At 36.4% G+C, this 22,642-nt stretch overlaps 1 pseudogene; it reads right to left on the bottom strand.

The window, feature by feature from the left end:
* LOC136386501 (cerebellar degeneration-related antigen 1-like) lies at nucleotides 1-22,268 on the bottom strand (annotated as a pseudogene).
* Between the last annotated feature and the right edge of the window lie 374 nt (nucleotides 22,269-22,642).

A 22,642-nucleotide genomic window follows, 5' to 3' on the forward strand; every position in this document is an offset into this window, starting at 1 on the left:
GGTCCAGGACTTATCATTTCACTAGTGCTCAGGGCTTCCAATATCCATTAATTTCAACATTCAGGATCTCCAAAGTTTCCAATGTCTAGAATAAATAATCTCCTCAAAATCCAAAGTTTCCAATGTCTTCAACATCCTGTGCTTCCAATGTCTCCAATGTCCAGGAATTCCACTGGTGCCAGTGTCAAGGTCTTCTAGCAACTCCAGGTCTCCCAGCAACACCACGTCTTCCAACTAATTCCACGTCTTCTGACAACATCGAGGTCTTCCAGCTAAGCCCAATCTTCTAGAAAATCTACGTCTTCCAGACAATCCACGTCTTCCAGACAACCCACATCTCCCAGACAATCAACGCCTTCCAGTAAATACAGGCTCCCAGCAATTATAGGACTTCCACAAAATCCATATCTTCCAGGAAATTTCACGTCTTCCACCAACTTCAAGGTCTTCTAGCTAATCTACATCTTCTGGAAAAATCTAGGTCTTCCAACCAATCCATGTCTTCCACCAAATCCAGTCTTTTGGTCAATCCACGTCTTCCAGACAAAATCTATTCTTCCACTAAATCTAGGTCTTCCAGTAAGGCCATGTCTTCCAGAACATTCATGTCTTCCAAAAATATATGTTTTCCTTGAGATCTGTGTCTTCCAATAACCTCCAGGTCTTCCAGAAAATCTACATTTTCCAGACCATCAAGGACTTCCAGACAATTTGGGTTTTCCTGAAAATCTCTGTCTTCCAGAAAAGCCATGTCTTCCAGAATATCCATGTCTTCCAATCACTTCCAGATCTTCTAGATTATCCACATCTTCTATCAAATTCATAGACTCCAGAAAAAATCCATGTCTTCCAGCAAATTCTTGTCTTCCAATGAAGTTGTGTCTTCCATCAAACTAATGTCTTCCAGCCTACCCACATCTTCAAACAAAGCCACGTCTTCCAGAAAATCCACGTCTTCCAGAAAATCTATGTCTTCCTGAAAATCCACGTCTTCCAGAAAATCCACATCTTCCAACAAATCCACGTCCTCCAGAAAATCTGTGTCTTCCAACTAAGCCATGTTTTCCAAAAAATGAATATCTTCCTACACCTCCAGGTCTTCCAGCATCTCCAGGGCTTCCAGCGTCTGCTCATCTTCCAGCGCATTCACACCTTCCAGAGTCTTCACGTCTTCCAGCATCTCCATATCTTCTAACATCTCCACGGCTTCTGACAACTACCCAGTCTTCCAACAGTTGTCTCAATATCCACGTCTTCCGTTTCCAGCCTTCTAGCATTTCTGGTCATCCAGTGTCTACAATATCCAGGTATTCTAACATGTTCTATAGCACAGGTATTCCAATAATTCCCCAGGTTCAGACTTTTTCAAAATTAGCCTTCCCAAGACTGAGCTTTTTCATGTTCACACCTTTCCACAGATAAGTTTTCAAACTCAAATGAGAGTTTCTGGTAGAATTAGCTTCAGAAAATTTAGTATGGCATCCATGTTTATAGACCAGATGTTAGAGACTGACTTTAGCCTAAGAGTGGTTTTGTTTTATTTTTTTGCAATTAGGAAATGTGTATTTATTTTTTTAAATGTTAAGTATAATGTTTATAAAACAGCTTCCATAGAATAAACACACATATGAAAATGCTGTAATAATTTTTGTTATTTTATCAATTCTTATAGTTTTTATATAGTAAAATGTGTTTATGTACAAGTGAAAATTTTTACAAGAAAAACTATTTAAAGATTAATTTCAGCTAAAGTTAACATACAGTGGATGGCATTCAGTGTATTTATCTGTTTTTATAACATTAATTTTTATTTGGCCTTATTTTATTATTAATAATAATAGCAGTAGTAGTAATAATAATAACACTTAACATAGCATTTTCTATATCCAGGCACTGTTCTAAGGTCCTTACATGCATCAATTCATTTAATCTTTACAAGAACTTATTGAGGTAGGTCCTATCACCTTTGTTTTACAGATGAGAAAACTGGCACATGCCGATGCATAACTTGTCCAAAAGACACAACTAATAGATCATTGAACTAGTATTTAAGCCCAACTAACATGTTTCTAGAGTACATGACCCTAACCACTACAAATAATATCTGATGTTGAAAATAAAAATGAGAATTACAAGAGCCAAAACTTGATTGCTTTCATTTTATGCGTAGACTATTATAGAATCTTATATACAAATGGTCTTACTGTATCTTATCACTATCCTAACCCATTTGTTTGTATTCACAAATCTTATTCCTCAACTAGATGCTATCATTTCCTTGCTCATGTATATGGAACTAGGCACAAACACTTCATCGTAAAATTTTCAGTTTGGGTAGAAATAATATAAGGAAACACTGAATTCAAGTAACCTTTATTTTAGAATCATATTCATAGTTCCATACTTTCAGTATTAGTACTTGGAATTTATCCCATCTACTTCAGTTCCTTATCTCTGAATATTGTCCAGTTTACACCTTATTAGACCACTTACTATTAGCTTGTTTCTGGCCTCCAGGATCTACCTGCTTCAAATATCACTGACCTTGTGTCTGAATAACAGTGACTATAACTATTTAACTCCCAACATGCTGACCTAGAGAACTAACTACTTGGTTCTCCAAGTCTCAGCTCCTATCAGGTACTTCCAATAATGTTGCTAACCACTGCTTCCAGTTGGCATGACAAATGTTAAAACCACATAACAAAATTTTGGTTAGGCAAGGAATTTCTAAAAATTTAGAATTATCTTCATGGTAATACAAATTAGTAATAATAATGATACCTTACACATGTCTAATTACTTAGTTTACAAAGTGTTGTCACTTTATTCATTTATTCATTCATTGAACAAATATTTATTGAGTGCCAACTGTGTGCCAGGCATATTTTAATGGGACTTACAATCATCTGGAAGAAACAGATGGTGCTCAAATAATTGAACAATTATTATAAGCTTTATAAGGCTATGAAGGAAAAGTAAGTATAGGGTGCTGTGTGAGTCTGGAAAGTTAATAAAAGTATTTCTGAGAAATTAACATTCATGGTGATTCAATGATTTACATTCTCATTTGATTATTACAATAACCTTGTGACTTAAATAAGATAGATGTTTTTACATCAGTTTTTACCTAATCAAATATCAAGAAGAAATTATTTGTCAAAGTAAAAAAACTTCCAAACCTGTAAAAATTTTTAGTGAGTTTATTTGAGGCAAAATGTTGACAATTGCCAGAAAGTAAAATCTCAACCGATTGAGAAAATGCTCTGGAATATGGCACTTTTACCACTGATTTTATACATAAGAATCAAAGGGGAAGATGTAAGGGAGTTACATGAAATTAATTTGTGATAGATTAGGGAGGTGGGAGAAAATAAAACAAGGAAGTCTCTAGGATTGGGAAAAAAGTAAAAAGGTCCCTGACCATGTGGTGGTACAATAGATAGAACATTGGCCTGGGATGCAAAGGACCCAGGTTAAATACACTGAGGTTGCCAGTTTGAGCATGGGCTTATCCGGTTTGAGTATAGGCTCACCAGCTTGAGCACAGTGTCAATGACTTGAGCGTGGAATCATACACATGACCCACGGTTCCTGGCTTGAGCCCAATGGTCGCTGACATAAAGTCTAAAGTCTCTGGCTTGAGCCCAAGGTTGCTGGCTTGAGCAAGGGCTCACCAGCTTGGCTGAAGTCCCCCACACCCCCAGTCAAGGCACATATAAGAAAGTAATTAGTGAACCACTACGGTGCTGCTACTAAGAATTGATGCTTCTTATCTCTCTCCCTTCCTGTCTGTCTGTCCCTCTCTCTGTCTCTCTCTCTAAAAAAAGTAAAAGTATATATACTGACATTTCTTTTACATAAAAAGGAATGACATATTTAATTAACATCATAATAACAACAATGATGGGATTTGTTGGTTTCTGCTCTGGTGAAATATCTTTTCTGAGGGGCACAGGGAAAGAAGATTATGCTTACATTACAAAAGCATGTTATCAGGTACACTATTGTACATGTAAAAGACAACAGACAGGCTTGATTAAGATAAGCATTGACCTTTGTTAAAGAAAAATACCTCCCTAAGACATTACTCACCATGAACAGTTTTTGTTAGAAAGTTTTAAGTTCAGATCTTTCTGTGTAGTTACTTGAGGTCTCTTGGTTTGCAAGGCCATCATACAAGGGTCACCTGAGCTAGTCAGGTTTAGTCTGTCATGCTGTCTTTCTTTTTTTCCCTTTTTTTGTCTACATACTAAAGATAGGCATTGGGTCCACATATTTTTATCTTTTTTTCTACTATTCCATGCAGACTTAAAATATATGTTAAATAAAATTTTGGCAACATATTATCAAGGGATATAAAAATTTATGTACTCTTTGACTTAGTATTTTTACTCCAATAAATTTACTCAATGGAATTAATTAAAATGTGAATAATTCATGTACAAAGATGTTCCTCACATAGTTAACTGGTATAGTTAAAAATACAAAAACTTTAGGGTCTACCTTTAAGCATGTAATTAAGTAAATCTGTTATTTCTGTGTGATGGAATAGTATTCCATTAAAATATTTATGACTTTATATTATATAATTTTAAGTGAAAAATCAGCATAAAGGCTTATATAAAGTGTGATTGCAACTGTTAAAATATATAATCAAAGAAAAATGAGTACAAATAAATTCATTGTAGACTGTAAACTAATTATTTCTAGATGGTTAGAATAATGTATCATTTTCATTTACTTTCTCTTTATTTTTTATTTATTTTTTAGCAAGAGAGACAGAAACAGAAAGAGAGACTTAGAGAAGGACAGATAGTGACAGACAGACAAGAAGGGAGAGGGATGGAAAGCATCAATTCTTCGTTATGGCAACTAACTTTTTCATTGATTGCTTTCTCATATGTGCCTTCACCTGGGAGGTGGGGGGCTACAACATAGCGATTGATCCCTTGCTCAAGCCAGCAAATTTTGGGTCAAGCCAGTGACATTGGGTTTCAAGCCAGCGACCTTTGGGCTCAAGCCACTGACCATGGGGTCATGTCTATGATTCCACGCTCAAGCCAGTGACTCCACACTTAAGCCTGTGAGCCTGTGCTCAAGTCAATAAGCCTGCCCTCAAGCCTGCGACCTCAGGGTTTGGGACCTCAGTCTCCCGCATTCCAGTCTGACACTCTACCTACTGCATTACCACCTGGTCAGACAGTACATAACTTATTTACTTCATTAAAGTATTTTCCTTTTTTTGTATTATAAAAACTGTTGTGATGAGCACACATTGTACAAGTTGTGCAGAATACACACTGCCTCATCTTTGATGGTGGACTTTCATGTGACTGGGTGAAAATTTATTCAAATATTACTTAGAATAAAATCTTTTGGCCCTGGCTGGTTGGCTCAGTGGTAGAGCATCGACCTGGTGTGAGGAAGTCCTGGGTTTAATTCCCGGCCAGGACACAAAGGAGAGGTGCCCATCTGCTTCTCCACCCCTCCCCCTCTCCTTCCTCTCTGTCTCTCTCTTCCCCTCCCGCAGCTGAGGCTTCATTGGAGAAAAAAGATGGCCCAGGCGCTGGGGATGGCTCCATGGCCTCTTCCCCAGGTGCTAGAGTGGCTCTGGTCGCAACAGAGCGACGTCCTGGATGGGCAGAGCACTGCCCCCTGGTGGGCGTGCCAGGTGGTTCCCGGTCGGGCACATGCGGGAGTCTGTCTGACTGCCTCCAGGTTTCCAGCTTCAGGAAGAAAAAATCTCTTAAAAAACATTGCATATTTATTTATTTAAGTGAGAGAGGAAGGTGGAGAGAAATAGAGAGAGAGAGAGAGAGAGAGGCACATCGAGTTGTTCCTGTATATGCCCTGACCGGAGATCAAATTGGCAACTTCTGCACTTCAGGAGGATTCTCTAACCCACTGAGCTATTCAGGCAGAAAAAGAATAAATTATTAAGAAGAGAGTTGCTGATCTAAAAGATATATACATCATAAGTCCTATCACAGCATAAAAATTATAAACAAGCAAGAAGTCCAACAATTGTTGCAGATGAATAAAATTATATTGTAAATATATGATGGAATACTCTACAGCCATCTAAGTTTATACCATAGGAGAATATTTACAGAAATGGGAATATGTTCACAAGATCTCATTAATAGGAGGAACAAGTCTCATAAATGTATATATAGTATTAAAATTTTGGAGAAAAGAAATTATTTAAATGTCATCAGGAAAATAACCAGAAGAATATGCAATAAAATGTTCATAGTTAATGTATCAAAATAAAATGGATAAATTGTGATATATTTACATTGTGGAATATTATACAGCAATGAAATTTATGTATTACAGCTAAAAATAATAATGTGGATAGATTTTATTTCTATAACGTTAAATTAAAATATCAACTCTCAGATGACTACATATAACTGGATTTCATATTAGTCAAAAACAAGTAAAACTAAACAGTATATTATTTAGGCATATATATACATATTTGAGATTAAAATGTTTTATTGAAAAGCAAAGGAATATGAATAATCAATTCAGGTCATTGGGGTTGAGGAAATGGTGCTGGAATAAGAGGATCCTAGAAGTGGATTGAAGTTAATGTCAGTACTCTAGTGCTCAAGTTCAAAGAGTGAGTGCACAATTGTTCATTATGTAATTAAAAGTATGTTGACTATTTAATAGTTGTATGACAATTAAAAAATCAAATCAAATAAGTTAATAGATAAAAATAAAAGAAAGTCATGTATGGATCAGTGTGCACGATCTATGACAGGATGCATGGATTATCCACAATCCAATTTTGTGCATTTGAATTTCATGACATTTTCTTAAGCAACTACCCCTAGGTGTTGGGGATACATGTATTTTTTATTCTCTAAGTTTTTTATATCAGCTACACAACATTATACTAATTGAAAAACCAGGTTAATATTACATAGAATAAGATCTCAAATGTGTAAAAATGCATAACAGGGACTGAAAAGAAAATTTTAACATGTTAATAATAATTATCTTTTTTTAATTAAATTTCATATAGATTTTTTGTTTCCTTATAGTTTTTTTATTCTAAATGTTATAGAGTAAGATTGTTGTGTGTGTGTGTTTTTTGTTACAAAACTAACACATGCTTATTATAAAAGTAAAAAGGGCAGTAGTATATAAAAGAACAAATGAAAATACCCCTCTCCCAGGCTCAATGCCCAAAGACAGGCATGATGATTTTTTGCTTTGTATCTTCCAGACACTTTTCTGTATATGTGCATGTGTTCTTGTGTGTTTTACCAAATAAAATCATCCTATACATACAGCAGGTCCTCTAATAATATTTCATTCTATTTTATTTTGTTAAAGTTGAGGAAAAAATCAATTTCTGGGTGAGGTCACTGTCTATTTGGTTTGCATGTTCTCTCTAGTATTGCTTTTCTCCAGAGATTACAGTGTTCCTCTTACATTCCAAAGTGAGCATATGAGGTGAATTGACGTGTCTAAACTGTCCCAGTCTGAATGAATGTGGGTGTGTCTGAGTGGCTCGGCAATGGAAGGGCGTCCTCTCCAAGGTGGATCCTGCCTTGTGTCCTGAGCTGACAAGAGTGGCTCCAATCACTCATGACTCTGAACTGGAATAAACAGGTTGGAAAATCTTTCTATTACTTGTTTTTATTCATTTTTCTTAAATGCATATATAGCTCAATGTTTGATATTAAAAGTGTGCGGACCTTTGTGTAGAAGTTTGGTGATTTTTTTAGTGACCAGAAATATGCCAGTCACTTAACTCTTGTTTCTATCAATTAGTCTATGATAAAATTGGTTTCTTTATACATTGTTTCCCTTTAAGTTGCAGTTTTCAAGAGCCTATCTATGAAATGAAGATTTAACCATAGTATTCTATAAACTATTGTTCTGTCCTCTTGCTTTTACTGTTCAACAGAAAGTCATTGTAATAGCTAATAGAATTCCATAGCGGGTGAACTATATAATTTATTCAACTTTTTCACAAAATAGATCATCAGGTTAACACTTTTTTTACTATTATAAATAATGCTATATGAAGCTTTCTTTTAAATCTATCCTATGCATGTTTAGAACTATTTTTATAGGCTAGTGACCTAGAAATATAACTACTAGATCAAAGGGTTTAAGATAAAATGCCTTCATGGCATGCAGCACACTATCATTCTTTTTTTCCCTCTAATTTTTATTAGTTTTTAATTTATTGTGTTTACATGGATTCAAGTGTCCCACTAAATATACCTTCACCCCGACCCCTGTGTTCCTTTTTATATCCCATTTGCCTCTCTGCCCCTAAATCCTTCCTCCCTTCCCTCTAGGATTTGCTCTCTTGTTATCTATATCTCTGTGTTATGTATATATACTTCCATTAATCCCTTTACCTTTTCTGATTCCATCCCCTCATCCCCTTTCCTTCTGACTGCAGTTCCTCTGCCTCTATTCTATTCCTCAGTTCACTCTGTTCATTAGATTCCACATATATTGGAGATCATATGATATTTTTTGTTCTCTGCCTGGTAGATTTCACTTAGCATAATAATCTCCAGGTCCATCCATGCAGTCAAAAAAGGTAAGGTTTCTTCTTTTTCACAGCTGCATAGTATTCCATTGTGTATATATACCACTGCTTTTTAATTCACTCATTCACTGATGGACACTTGGGCTGTTTCCAGATCTTGGCTATTGTAAACAATGCTGCAATAAACATGGGGGTGCATATCTTCTTTGAATCAGTGATTTGGTATTCTTAGGATATATTGCTAATAGTGGGATAACTGGGTGAAAAGGCAGTTTCATTTTTAATTTTTTAAGACTTTATTTATTCAATTTTCAGAGAGAAGAGAGAGAGAGAGAGAGAGAGAAGGGGGAGGAACAGTAAGCATCAACTTTCATATGTGCCTTGACCAGGCAAGCCCAGGTTTTCAAACCGGCGACCTCAGTATTCCAGGTCAATGCTTTATTCCACGGCGCCACCACAGGTCAGGCACTCATTTTTAATTTTTAGAAGAAACTTCATTCAGTTCTCCACAGTGACTGCACAAGTTTGCATTCTCACCAGCAGTGCAGAAGGGTTTCCTTTTCTCCACACCCTTGCCAGCACTTACTTTGTGTTGTTTTGTTCATGAGCACCATTCTGAAAGGTATGAGGTGGTATGTCTTTGTGGTTTTACATTGCATTTCTCTGATGATTAGTGACGTTGAACATTTTTTCATATGCCTATTGGCCACTTGTATGCCCTCTTTGGAGAAGTGTCCATTCAGTTCTTTTGTCCATTTTTTTATTTGATTGTTTATCTTCCCAGTGTTGAGTTTTAAAAGTTCTTTATAAATTTTGGTTATTAACCCCTTATCAGATGTATTGGTGAATATGTACTCCCATTGTGTGGGTTGTCTTGTTATTCTGTTCACAGTGTCTTTTGCTGTACAAAAGCTTTTTAGTTTGATATACTCCCATTTGTTCATCCTGTCCTTTATTTCACATGCCTATGGAGATAAATCGCAAAAATATTGCTACGAGAGATATTGGAGAGTTTACTGCTTATGTTTTCTTTCAAGATGTTTATGGTTTCACAACTTAAATTTAAGTCTTTTAGCTATCTTGTGTTTACTTTTGTGAATGGTGTAAGTTGATGGTCAAGTTTCATTTTTTTACATTTACATGTTCCAATTTTTTCAACACAATTTATTAAAGAGACTGTCTTTACTCCGTTGTATGCTCTTACCTCCTTTGTCAAATATCAGTTGAACATAAAGGCATGGATTTATTTCTGGATTCTCTGTTCTGTTCCATTGATCAGTATGCCTGTTCTTATGCCAGTACCAGGCTGTTTGAGTATAATGGCCTTGTAGTATAACTTGATATCAGAAAGTGTGATATCTCCCACTTTATTCTTTTTTTTCAAGATTACTGAGGCTTCTCATATTCTTTTTTGTTTCCATACAAATTTTAGGAATATTTGCTCTATATCTTTGAAGTATGTCATTGATATTTTAATGGAAATTGCATTGAATTTATAGATTGCTTTGGGTAATATAGATATTTTAATGATGTTTATTCTTCCTATTCATGAACACGGTATATGCTTCCACTTGTTTGTATCTTCTTTGATTTCTTTTATCAATGTTTTATAATTTTCCACATACAAGTGTTATACTTCCTTGGTTAAATTTACTCCTAGGTACTTTATTTTATTTGTTGCAAAAATGAAGGGAGTATTTTTTCTTAGTTTCTCTTTCAGACAGTTTATTGTTAATAAATGGCATAAAAATGCCACTTGTTTCTGAATATCAATTTTATATCCTGCCACTTTGCCAAATTTATTTATCAAGTCTGGTACTTTTTTGACTGAGACTTTAGGGGTTTCTATGTACAATATCATATCATCAGTACATAATGATAGTTTTATTTGTTCTTTTCTAAATTAGTTCCTTTTATTTCTTCTCCTTATCTGATAACTATGACTAGAATATCCAGAACTATGTTGAATAAGAGTGGTGAAAGGGGGCACCCCTGCCTTTTTCCTGATCTTAAGGGGATTGCTTTTAATTTTTGCCAATTTAGTATGATGTTGGCCGTGTGTTTGTCATAGATGTCCTTTATTATACTAAGGTATGTTCACTGTGTTCCCACTTTGGTGAGAGTTTTAATCATAAATGGGTGCTGGATTTTATCAAATGCTTTTTCTATATTTACTGATATTATCATGTGATTTTCTCCTTCCTTTTGTTTATGTAATGAATCACATTGTTTGATTTGTGGATATTATACCAGCCTTGCCTCCCCAGAATAAATCTCACTTGATCATGGTGTATGATTTTTTTCCTGTATTGCTAGACTTGGTTTCCCAACATTTTGTTGAAAATTTTAGCATCTAACTTCATCAGAGATATTGGCTTTTAGCATCCTTTCTTTGTAGTGTCTTTACATGGATTTGCAAAGAGGATTCTGCTTGCCTCATAAAAAGGAGCTTGCAAGTTTTTCCTTCTCTTGAATTTTTGAAATAGCTTGAGAAAATAGGTGTTAGTTTTTCTCTGAATATTTGGTAAAATTCGCTTGTACAGCCATCTGGTCCAGGGCTTTTGTAGTTTTTTTTTTTTAAAATGTTTCAATTTTATTAGTTGTAATCGGTCTGTTTAGGTTTTCTGATTCTTCCGGATTGAATTTTGTAAGACTATATGTTTCTAGGAATTTAACCATTTCACCGAGGTTTTCCGATTTTTTCACATACAAATCTTCATAATATTTTCTATCCTTTGTATTTCTGTGTGGCAGTTGTTTCTTCTCCACTTTCATTTCTTTTATTTCCCTTTTTATTTTTTAAAATAATTTTATTTTTTAATGGGGTGACATCAATAAATCAGGATACATATATTCAAAGATAACAAGTCCAGGTTATCTTGTCATTCAATTATGTTGCATACCCATCACCCAAAGTCAGATTGTCCTCTGTCACCTTCTATCTTGTTTTCTTTGTGCACCTCCCCCTCTCCCTTTCACTCTCCCATTCCCCCCTCCCCCCCGTAACCACCACACTCTTATCAATGTCTCTTACTTTCACTTTTATGTCCCACCTACGTATGGAATAATGCAGTTCCTGGTTTTTTCTGATTTACTTATTTCGCTTCGTATCATGTTATCAAGATCCCACCATTTTGCTGTAAATGTTCCGATGTCATCATTTCTTATGGCTGAGTAGTATTCCATACTGTATATGTGCCACATCTTCTTTATCCAGTCTTCTATTGATGGGCTTTTAGGTTGTTTCCATGTCCTGGACACTGTGAACAATGCTGCAATAAATATGGGGCTGCATGTGTCTTTATGTATAAATATTTCTGAGTTTTGGGGGTATATACCCAGTAGAGGGATTGCTGGGTCATAACGTAGTTCTATTTTCAGTTTTTGAGGAACCACCATACTTTCTTCCATAATGGTTGTACTACTTTACATTCCCACCAACAGTGTATGAGGGTTCCTTTTTCTCCACAGCCTCTCCAACATTTGCTATTACCTGCCTTGCTAATAATAGCTAATCTACCAGGTATGAGGTGGTATCTCATTGCTGTTTTGATTTGCATTTCTCTAATAGCTAAAGAAGATGAGCATCTTTTCATATATCTGTTTGCCATATGTATTTCTTCCTGGGCGAAGTGTCTGTTCATCTCCTCTTCCCATTTTTTTTTATTGGATTGTATGTTTGTTTGTTGTTGAGTTTTATGAGTTCTTTGTATATTTTGGATATTAGGCCCTTGTCTGAGCTGTTGTTTGAAATATCATTTCCCATTTAGTTGGCTTTCTGTTTATTTTGTTATCAGTTTCTCTTGCTGAGCAAAAACTTCTTAGTCTGCTGTAGTCCCATTCATTAATTTTTGCCTACACTTCTCTTGCCTGTGGAGTCAAATTCATAAAATGCTCTTTAAAACCCAGGTCCATGAGTTGAGTACCTATGTCTTCTTCTATGTACTTAATTGTTTCAGGTCTTATGTTTAGATCTTTGATCCATTTTGAGTTAATTTTTGTACAGGGGGAGAGACTGTAGTCCAGTTTCATTCTTTTGCATGTGGCTTTCCAGTTTTCCCAGCAACATTTATTGAAGAGGCTTTCTTTTCTCCATTATGTGTTGTTGGCACCTTTATCAAAAATTATTTGACTATATATATTTGGTTTTATTTCTGGACTTTCTATTCTGTTCCATTGGTCTGAGAGTCTATTTCTCTGCCAAAACCATGCTGTTTTGATTGTCGTGGCCCTATAATAGAGTTTGAAGTCAGGTATTGTAATGAACCGAGCTTAATTCTTTTTCTTTAGGATTGCTTTGGCTATTCGGGGTTTTTTATAGTTCCATATAAATATGATGATTTTTTCCTCTATTTCTTTAAAAAAACGTCATTGGAAGTTTGATGGGAATTGCATTAAATTTGTATATTGCTTTGGGTAATATAGCCATCTTGATTATATTTATTCTTCCTAGCCAAGAACAAGGTATATTCTTCCATCTCATTATATCTTTTTTGATTTCCCTTAACAATGGTTTATAGTTTTCATTATATAAGTCCTTTACATACTTTGTTATGTTTATTCCTAGGTATTTTATTTTTTTGTTGCAATCGTGAAGGGGATTATCCTTTTGAGTTCATTCTCAATTGTTTCATTGTTGGCATATAGAAAGGCTATTGCCTTCTGTATGTTAATTTTGTATCCTGCGACCTTACTGTATTGGGTTATTGTTTCTAGTAGTCTTTTTGTGGATTCTTCGGGGTTTTCAATGTATAGGATCATATCATCTGCAGAAAGTGATGCCTTTACTTCTTCCTTTCCGATATGGATGCCTTTTATTTCTTTGTCTTGTCTGATTGCTCTGGCTAGAACCTCTAGAACCACATTAAATAAGAGTGGAGAAAGTGGACAACCCTGTCTTGTTCCTGATTTAAGGGGGAAAGCCTTCAGTTTAGTGCCATTTAATATGATGTTAGCAGATGGTTTATCACATATGGCCTTTAACATGTTGAGATATTTTCCTTCTATACCCATTTTGTTGAGAGTCTTAAACATAAAATTGTGTTGTATTTTATCAAAAGCCTTTTCTGCATCTATTGATAAGATCATGTGGTTTTTGTTCTTTGTTTTGTTGATATGGTGTATTACGTTAACCGTTTTACGTATGTTGAACCATCCTTGAGATTCTGGGATGAATCCCACTTGCTCATGATGTATTATTTTTTTAATATGTTGTTGTATTCGATTTGCTAGTATTTTGTTTAGTATTTTAGCATCTGTATTCATTAGAGATATTGGTCTGTAGTTTCCTTTTTTTGTGCCATCCTTGCCTGGTTTTGGTATGATGGTTAGGTTGGCCTCATAAAATGTGTTTGGAAGTATTGCTTCTTCTTCAATTTTTTGGAAGACTTTGAGTAGAATACGAACCAAGTCTTCTTTGAATGTTTGATAAAATTCGCTGGTATAGCCATCAGGGCCTGGACTTTTTTTGGGGGGAGGTTTTTAATGGTTTTTTCTATTTCTTCTCTACTGATAGGTCTGTTTAGGCTTTCTGCTTCTTCTTGACTCAGTCTAGGAAGGTTGTATTGTTCTAGGAATTTATCCATTTCTTCTAGGTTGTTGAATTTAGTGGTATAAAGTTTTTCATACTATTCTACAATATTTCTTTGTATATCTTCGGTGTGCATGGTGATTTCTCCTCTTTCATTTTGGATTTTGTTTATATGAGTTCTTTCTCTTTTTTCCTTCGTAAGTCTTGCCAAGGGATTGTCAATTTTGTTGATCTTTTCAAAGAACCAGCTCCTTGTTCTATTAATTTTTTCTATACTTTTTCTCTTCTCTAATTCATTTATTTCTGCTCTGGTTTTTATTATCTCCTTTCTTCGGCTGATTTTGGGTTGTCTATTTTCTTCGTTTTCTAGTTCCTTAAGGTGGGAAGTTAAGTGGTTCACTTGGGCTCTCTCTTGTTCGTTCATATATGCCTGAAGTGATATGAACTTCCCTCTTATCACTGCTTTTGCTATATCCCATAGATTCTGATATGTTGTATTGTCATTTTCATTAGTCTGTATATATCTTTTGATCTATGCACTTATTTCTTCTTTGACCCATTCATTTTTTAAAAGTATGTTGTTTATTTTCCACATTTTTGTGGGATTTTTTTCCTCTTTTTTGCAGTTGAATTCTAGTTTCAAGGCTTTATGATCAGAAAATATGCTTGGTACAACTTCAATTTTTCTGAATTTGCTGATGTTGTTTTTGTGGCCCAACATATGGTCAATTCTTGAGAATGATCCATGTACACTGGAGAAAAATGTATACTCAGTCACTTTGGGATGAAATGTCCTGTAGATGTCTATCATATCCAGGTGCTCTAGTGTTTTGTTTAAGGCCACTATATCTTTGTTGATTCTCTATTTGGATGACCGATCTATAGCCGTCAGCGGTGTATTGAGTTCTCCAAGTATGATTGTAATTTTGTCAGTTTTTGTTTTAAGGTCAATAAGTAGCTGTCTTATATATTTTGGTGCTCCTTGGTTTGGTGCATATATATTAAGAATTGTTATGTCTTCTTAATTCAGTGTCCCCTTAGCCATTATGAAATGGCCATTTTTGTCTCTGAGTACTTTTCCTGTCTTGTAGTTAGCATTATCCGATATGAGTATTGCTACACCTGCTTTTTTTTCGATGTTATTTGCTTGGAGTATTGTTTTCCAGCCTTTCACTTTGAATTTGTTTTTATCCTTGTTACTTAGATGAGTTTCCTGTAGGCAACATACAGTTGGATTTTCTTTTTTAATCCATTCTGCTACTCTGTGCCTTTTTATTGGTGAGTTTAATCCATTTACATTTAGTGTAATTATTGATACTTGTGATTTCCCTATTGCCATTTTATAGATTGCTTTCTGCTAGTTTTGTGTCTTGTTTGATCCCTCTCTTTCGATTTTCTATCTTTTGTTTTTATTTGGTTGTATGCCATACATCTTTTCTCTGTTGCTATCTTTTTTATCTCATGTGCTTCTGTTGTGGTTTTTTCAATGGTGGTTACTTTTGAGTAAAGAAAAGGGTCCCTACCCTGTTCATTGTAGCGAACTATTTTGTGAGTACTTTTGCACTCCGTCGTCCTTTGCTACTGTTAATCTCCATCTTCTCCCCCTCTTTCTTTTTGATGTTGTCACAGTTTAAATTTGGTTTTATTGTGTTCTTCTCCGAGCTTTTACTTCTGGCTCTGTATTTTTTTTGTTCTTTGTATATGATTGGAGAACCCCCTTTAGTAATTCCTGGAGTGGGGGTTTTCTGATGATAAATTCCCTCATCTTTTCTGTATCTGTCACTGTTTTTATATTTCCTTCATATTTGAAGGGTAGCTTTGATGGGTATAGTATTCATGGCTGAAAGTTCCTCTCTTTCAGGATTTTAAATTTTGGGGTCCACTCTCTTCTCTCTTGTAGAGTTTCTGCTGAGAAATCTGATGATAATCTAATGGGCCTTCCTTTATATGTTGTATTCTTCTTTTCCCTGGCTGCCTTGAGAATTTTTTCTTTGCTGTTGGTTTGTGTCAATTTCATTATGATATGCCTTGGAGTAGGTTTGTTGGGGTTAAGAAAACTCGGAGTTCTGTTTGCTTCTTGAACTTGAGGCTTTAGTTCTTTCCACAGGCTTGGGAAATTCTCATCTATTATTTGTTTGAGTATGTTCTCCATTCCATTTTCTCTCTCTTCTCCCTCTGATATACCTATTATTGTTATGTTATTCTTTTTGATGGAGTCAGATATTTCTTGTAGGGCTATCTCATTTTTTTTAATTTTTGAGTCTCTTTCTTCTTCTCTCTGTTGTGCCTCAAGTTGCTTGTCTTCTATTTCCCTAATACTCTCTTCTATCTGACCTGTTCTATTAGCTAAGCTTGATACTTCGTTTTTCAGCTCGTGAATTGAGTTTTTCATCTCTGTTTGATTTGTTTTTATAGTTTGAATTTCCTTGGACATATATTCTTTGTGTTCATTGAGTTGTTTTCTGAGCTCCCTAAATTGCCTTTCTGTGTTTTCTTGTATATCTCGGAGTATTTTTAGGATTTCTGTCTTGAATTCTATGTCATTTAGCTCCAAGGTTTCCAATATATTAAATTTTTTCTCTATAGATTTTTCCTCATCTAGCTGTGTTACCTCTCTTTCTTTTGTATCCATGATATTCGATTTTCACTTCCTTAATGGCATCTGAGGGTGGTTTTGTTGATAGTATTAATGAGATTTAATAAAGAATAAAAAGTTAAAAAAAATAAAAAAATAAATCGAAAAGAGTTGTTTTTTTAAAAAAATTAATAATGAAATAAAGAAAAATAAAATAAAATAAATATTTTTAAAAAAGGAAATTATTCCCCCCCTCCTTTTTTCCTCTCCTCTCCTCTCCCCTCTTTCTTGAGAAAATCTTGTGATGAACTGTGAATTATAACAAACAATGCCTGTGATGGAGGGCCTGAATTGGGGAAAAGTAATAAAGGGGGAAAAAAAAAGAAAAGAAAAAAAAAAAGAACAAAAAAGTGGTATGGACCCACAAAAAACAAATAAGGAAAAAATTTGGGTCAAGAATAAAATGATTTGCTTTTAGGTGTTGGTTGTCTAAGAGTTATGATGAGAGGAATAAGAGGAAAACAGAAAAATGGGGGGACAAATTAAAAAATTACTATTGTATTTAGTGGAATAAGAACTAGATAAAATGGAGGGCCAGGGATGGGAGCACTGCTAGTGAGTTAAAAAGGTGAAGTAAAAAACCCCCAAAATGCCATAAACATAAGTTTGAGTCCCAGATAAGATAATTTGTTTTTTATTGAGGTTTGAATGAGAGGAGATGCAAAGGAGAAAGGAAGAAACTAATACAGAGGGAGAAAAGAAAGAGAGAGAAAAAAAGAGGGAACCACTTAAAGAAGAAAAAAGAAAGGAGAGAGAGTGAGAGTTAAGTGTTTTGAAGTGCAACCCTCATAGAGAGAAAGGAAGAGTAGAGAAAAGATAATGGGACATGTAACACTTATGGGTAGTGTAGTTCAAGGAGAGGAGAGAGTAAGACCGGCAGAGAGTTAATCGGCCAAATTGGAGGAGGAAAAAAGGTATCAAGAATGAATATAAGAGAAACAAATGAACAAATATAATAAAATGGGATAGGTTATAAAGTCTGCAGATTATTCTTGATTTTGAGAGGTTATCTTTTTGCATTTTCTTTTCTCTCCCTCTTCCTGGTCGGTGACTCTGTACCCCGGGTTCTGCCCCTTTGGCACGCTCAGGTAGAGGTTTGCAGTTGATAAGTCTGTATTGCAATGTCATGTATTGTGCTTTAGTCTCGTTGGCAGTCGAGGCTCATTATCATTTATAGGCTCCGACAGTGAGAGAGTCCGTGTTCCTGGAGCCTTTCTCCTAATCTTTCCTTCCTCAATTAGTAGCCTGATAATCCAGCTATGGGGTTGCTGCTGCCTCTGCCTGGATAGTAAGAGGCTCAAAGATCTGGCAACTCCCCACTCTATTTTCACTCAGCACAGGGCTCTGGGTAAGGCTCTGTCAGTCAGAGCTGCTAGCATAATCAGGCGGGCTTTCCGCCCACTCAAAGACCTCTGGCTCTGCCACTCTATCCAGTAACACAGGCGGGCACCCACTTCCGGGGCGCTTGGAGGAAACTCTCGCTATCTGCGTACACAGACCAGGTTATCCGGCCAGCAGTCTCACGCTCTGAGTGAAACCCCCAACAGCAAGGAAAAGTTGCAGCATTGGAATTGGCTCTCACTGTGTCCCTGTGCGTGGCTTTTGCAAGGCGCTGGGGCAGCCCGAGATTCCGCTTTGGCCCACACAAAGGCCCTTGACTCTGCCCCTCTGTGCGATACCATGGGCGCGCACTGCCGAGGCACTCGGAGGAATCTCTCACTCCCTATCTGCGTGCGCAGACCAGGATATGAGGCCGGCCGCATTTCCCTCTGAGTGAAACCCCCACCAGCACGGAAAATTTCCACCGTTGGAATTAGTTCTCGCTCCCTCCCGTGCATGGCTTTCCCAGGGCACCAGGGCTGCCCAGAGATTCTGCTTTCAGCCCACAGAAAGGCCTCTGACTCTGCCTCTCTGTGGGGTAACACGGGCACCCACTCCCGGGGCTTAGGAAGAAATCTCTCGCCCACTAACTGCACACCGTCCAGGAGAACGGGTAAAATGGCTGCCCCGCTTGTCTTTCTTTGTTTGGTTTGTCACGAGTGTTAGCTTGTATTGCCCGGGTTGCCACAGGATCAGTTTTTCCTCGGCTTGGATCTCCGTGCCACAGCCTGGTTTGGCCGTTTGTGCCGCGGCCTGGATCTATTCACCCCCTTTGCCCGCCTCAGTTTCTATATTCACAGTTACCAGAGAAAGCCGCCCTGTTTATGTTAGTGAGGAAGGCGGAGCATTTCTTACTCCTTATTTCCTTTGGGGTTTGGTTATATATTTAGCCAATTTTTCACTCGATCATACCTTCGGGTGTATTGTGAATCATCTGGAGGCTCCAAGTATAGGTTTTTCTGTTTCTGGTTGAAGATCTTGTTGAGTTTTGGGGGAGATTTATCGGTATCGCTTCCTACCCCGCCATTACTCTGACGTCATCTCTCTCCACTTTCATTTCTAATTTTATTTATTTGAGTCCTTTCTTTTTTTTTCTTGATGAGTCTGGTTAAAAGTTCATCAATCTTGTTTACCTTTTCAAACAACCAGCTCTTGGTTTCATTGATCTTTTGCATTGTTTTTTTAGCCTATATATTATATTTTTCCACTCGATTTTTATTATTTTCTTTCTTCTTCCTCTGGGCTTTATTTGTTTTTCTTTTTCTAGTTCATTTAAATTCAGGGTCAAGTTGTTTATTTGAGCTTTTTCTTGCTGTTTATATATGTCTGTAAATGCTATGAACTTCCATCTCAGGGCTGCTTTTGTTTTGTCAAATAAATTTTGAGTTATATATTTATTTTCATTTTTTCAAGAAAATTTTTATTTTTTACTTGATTGCATTGTTAACCCTTTCATTATTTAATAACACACTATTTAGCTGTTAAGTGTTTGAATGTTTTTTAGTTTTTCTATTGTAGTTGATTTCTATTTCATACCACTGTGATTAGAGAAGGTGCTTGATATGATTTCAATCTTCTTAACTTTATTGTAACTTGTTTTGTGTCCTAACATGTGATCTATTCTAGTGAATGTCCCATGAGCAATTGAAAAGAATGTATATTTTGCTGCTTTGGGGTGAAAGGTTCTGAAGATATCTATTAAATCTAGTGTGTCATTTAAGGCCACTGTTTGTTAATTTTTTGTCTTTAGGAAATATCCATTGATGTTATTGGGATATTAAAATCCCCTACTATTATACTATTACTGTAGATCTCACCCTTTATGTCCATCAAAAGCTTCTTATTATATTTAGGTACTCCTATATTTTTAGGTGCATAGATATTTACAATGCTTATATCCTCCTGTTGGAATATTCCCTTTATCATTATGTAGTGACATTCTTTATCCCTTACTATAACCTTTGTTTTAAAGTCAATTTTATCAGATATAAGTATTGCTATCACAGCTTTTTTTTTTTCATTTCTATTTGGGTGAAATAATTTTTTTCCATCCTTTTACTTTTAGTCTATGAGTATCTTTTGTTCTGAGGTGTGTCTCTTGTAGACAGCATATGTATGGGTCCTGTTTTCTTATCCATGCAGCTACCCTATGTCTTTTGATTGAAGCATTTAATCCACTTATATTTAAGGTTATTATTGATATATAATTGTTTATTGTCATTTTATTCTTTAAATTTTCAATTCTTTTTTTCTTGATTTTTTACCTTTCCTCTTTTTACAGCAGGCCCCCTAACATTTCTTGTAGTACTGTTTTGGCTGTAATGAATTCATTAAATTATTTTTGATTGTGAAGTTTTTTATTTCTCCTTCAATTTTAAATGATAGCCTTGCTGGATAAAGAAGTCTTGGTTGTAGGTTCTTGCTTTGCATCACTTTGAATATTTCTTGTCATCCCCTTCTGACCTGAATTGTTTCTGTTGAAAATTCAGATGTCATTCATATGGGGGCTTTTCTCTAGGTAATTAATTGCTTTTCTCTTGCAGTTTTTAGTATTCTTTCTTTGTCTCTTAACTTTAACACTTTAATTATGATGTGTCTTGCTGTAGGCTTTCTTGGGTTTCTCTTTAATGGAACTCTCTGTGCTTTTTGAACTTGTGTGACTTTTTCCTTCATCAATTTAGGGAAGTTTTCAGGTATGATTTTTTTCAAACAGGTTCTCTATTTATTGTTCATTCTCTTCTCTTTCAGGAACCCTTATGATGCAGATGTTGTTTCTGTTCATGTTGTCACAGAGCTCCCCTGGATTTACCTCAGACTTTTTAAGCCTCTTTTCTTTTAGCTTCTTTGCCTCTGTACTTTCATTTATTTTGTCTTCTAAGTCACTGATTGAATTCTCTGCTTCATCCAGCATGCTATTAATTCCTTTTAGTGCAGTCTTCATTTCTGATATTGTATTTGTCATTTCTGACTGGTTCTTTTTTATGATTTCAATATACTTTTTGATGCTTGCTATCTCTTTATTTAGGTGCTCATTATGTCCATCCACTGTTGCTCTAAGATCCTTGAGCATCTTAAAAAGCATTGTTTTAAACTCTGCATCTGGTATTTGCGTTACTTCCATTTCATTCAGTTTTTTTTCTGGGGATTTCTCTTGTTGATTCATTTGGGTGGCATTTCTATGTCTGCCCATTTTGTCTATGTATTAGGAAGTGCTGTCTGACTTTGAAATTTTTGTGTGGTCTTTATGAAGAAGATGGGCTCAGTGTTACTCTTCTCCAGGCCATTTGATTGCCTTGTTCTAAACATGATTTTTGAGGATAATATTTTTCTTCTTGTTTTATGCGAGTATTAGATGCACTTGGTCTTTTTGTGGGTATGTTTATCCCTTAAAACTTGCTGACTCTAAGGGTCAACCTTGATTATGTGTATGACACACACACTGTGAAATATCTGTCCTCTTTTTTTTGTTTGTTTGGGTTTTTTTTCTAAAGTTGGAAATGGGGAGGCAGTCAAACAGACTCCTGCATGTGCCTGACCAGGATCCACCCGGTATGCCCACCAGGGGGCAATGCTCTGCCCATCTGGGGTTTTGCTCTTTTGCAACCAGAGCCATTCTAGCACCTGAGGCAGAGGCCCTAGAGACATCCTCAGCACCCAGGCCAACTTTTCTCCAATGGATCCTTGGCTGCAGGAGGGGAAGAGAGAGACAGAGATGAAGGAGAGGGGGAGGGGTGGAGAAGCAGATGGGCGCCTCTCCTCTGTTCTCTGGCCAGGAATCAAACTCAGGACTCCTGCATGCCAGGCCAATGCTCTATCACTGAGTCAACCGGCCAGGGCCTGTCTGTCCTCTTGGTGCCTGCTAGACTCCACCTTTTAGTGTGCTGCCTGTGTAAGTAGTTGAGTCTAAGGTTGGTGGTTGGTGCTGTCTGCCACCCACTACCAATAGTGGGTGGATCTAGTTCTTCTTGGGTTTGCATCAACTGTTGTTTGTAACCTGCTGTGAGCTAGCTTACTGCATCTGCTACTCTTTTTGCTGTTTCTATCTGCATTTTCTGTGTCTGGGTACTGTGAGAAGGGTCAACTTTTGAAAAAGGATCAGCTTCCTCCTTCTTTGAGATGACAAGAGCTCTATAAAATATCCAAGCTCTGTAAGATTTGTCTGCACTTTTCAGCTTCTCCTCCTTCTCTTGCATCTGCCTGGTCTTCTCACAGAGTCTTCTGTAACAAGACTGTAGTGTGAGCTCAGATTGGCCTCACCCAACCAGCCCCTTTATAGGTTGCACACTTGGTGGGTTAGGGCAGCTAAGGTTGTAAATACAATGTTTGTGGTACCCCCTACTTCATGTGTCTCTTGCTCAGGAGCTCAGTACAGGGAATGTGGCCCCTACTCCAGAGATTGATCCCTCAGCAACTATTGGATACTCAAGTTTTATTTCTCCTCCAAAAGCTGAGCAGTAGATTCAGACCAAATGTGGCCAACAGTTCCCTCTGCAGAATTTCTTTCAGCTGTTGAGACTGCAGTCTCAGGTAGGAAGACTGAGAGAGTCTTCTCCTGGTGCTGACTGTT

The sequence above is a fragment of the Saccopteryx leptura genome, chromosome X, assembly GCF_036850995.1.
Source record: "Saccopteryx leptura isolate mSacLep1 chromosome X, mSacLep1_pri_phased_curated, whole genome shotgun sequence".
In the NCBI taxonomy this organism is placed as follows: domain Eukaryota; kingdom Metazoa; phylum Chordata; class Mammalia; order Chiroptera; family Emballonuridae; genus Saccopteryx; species Saccopteryx leptura.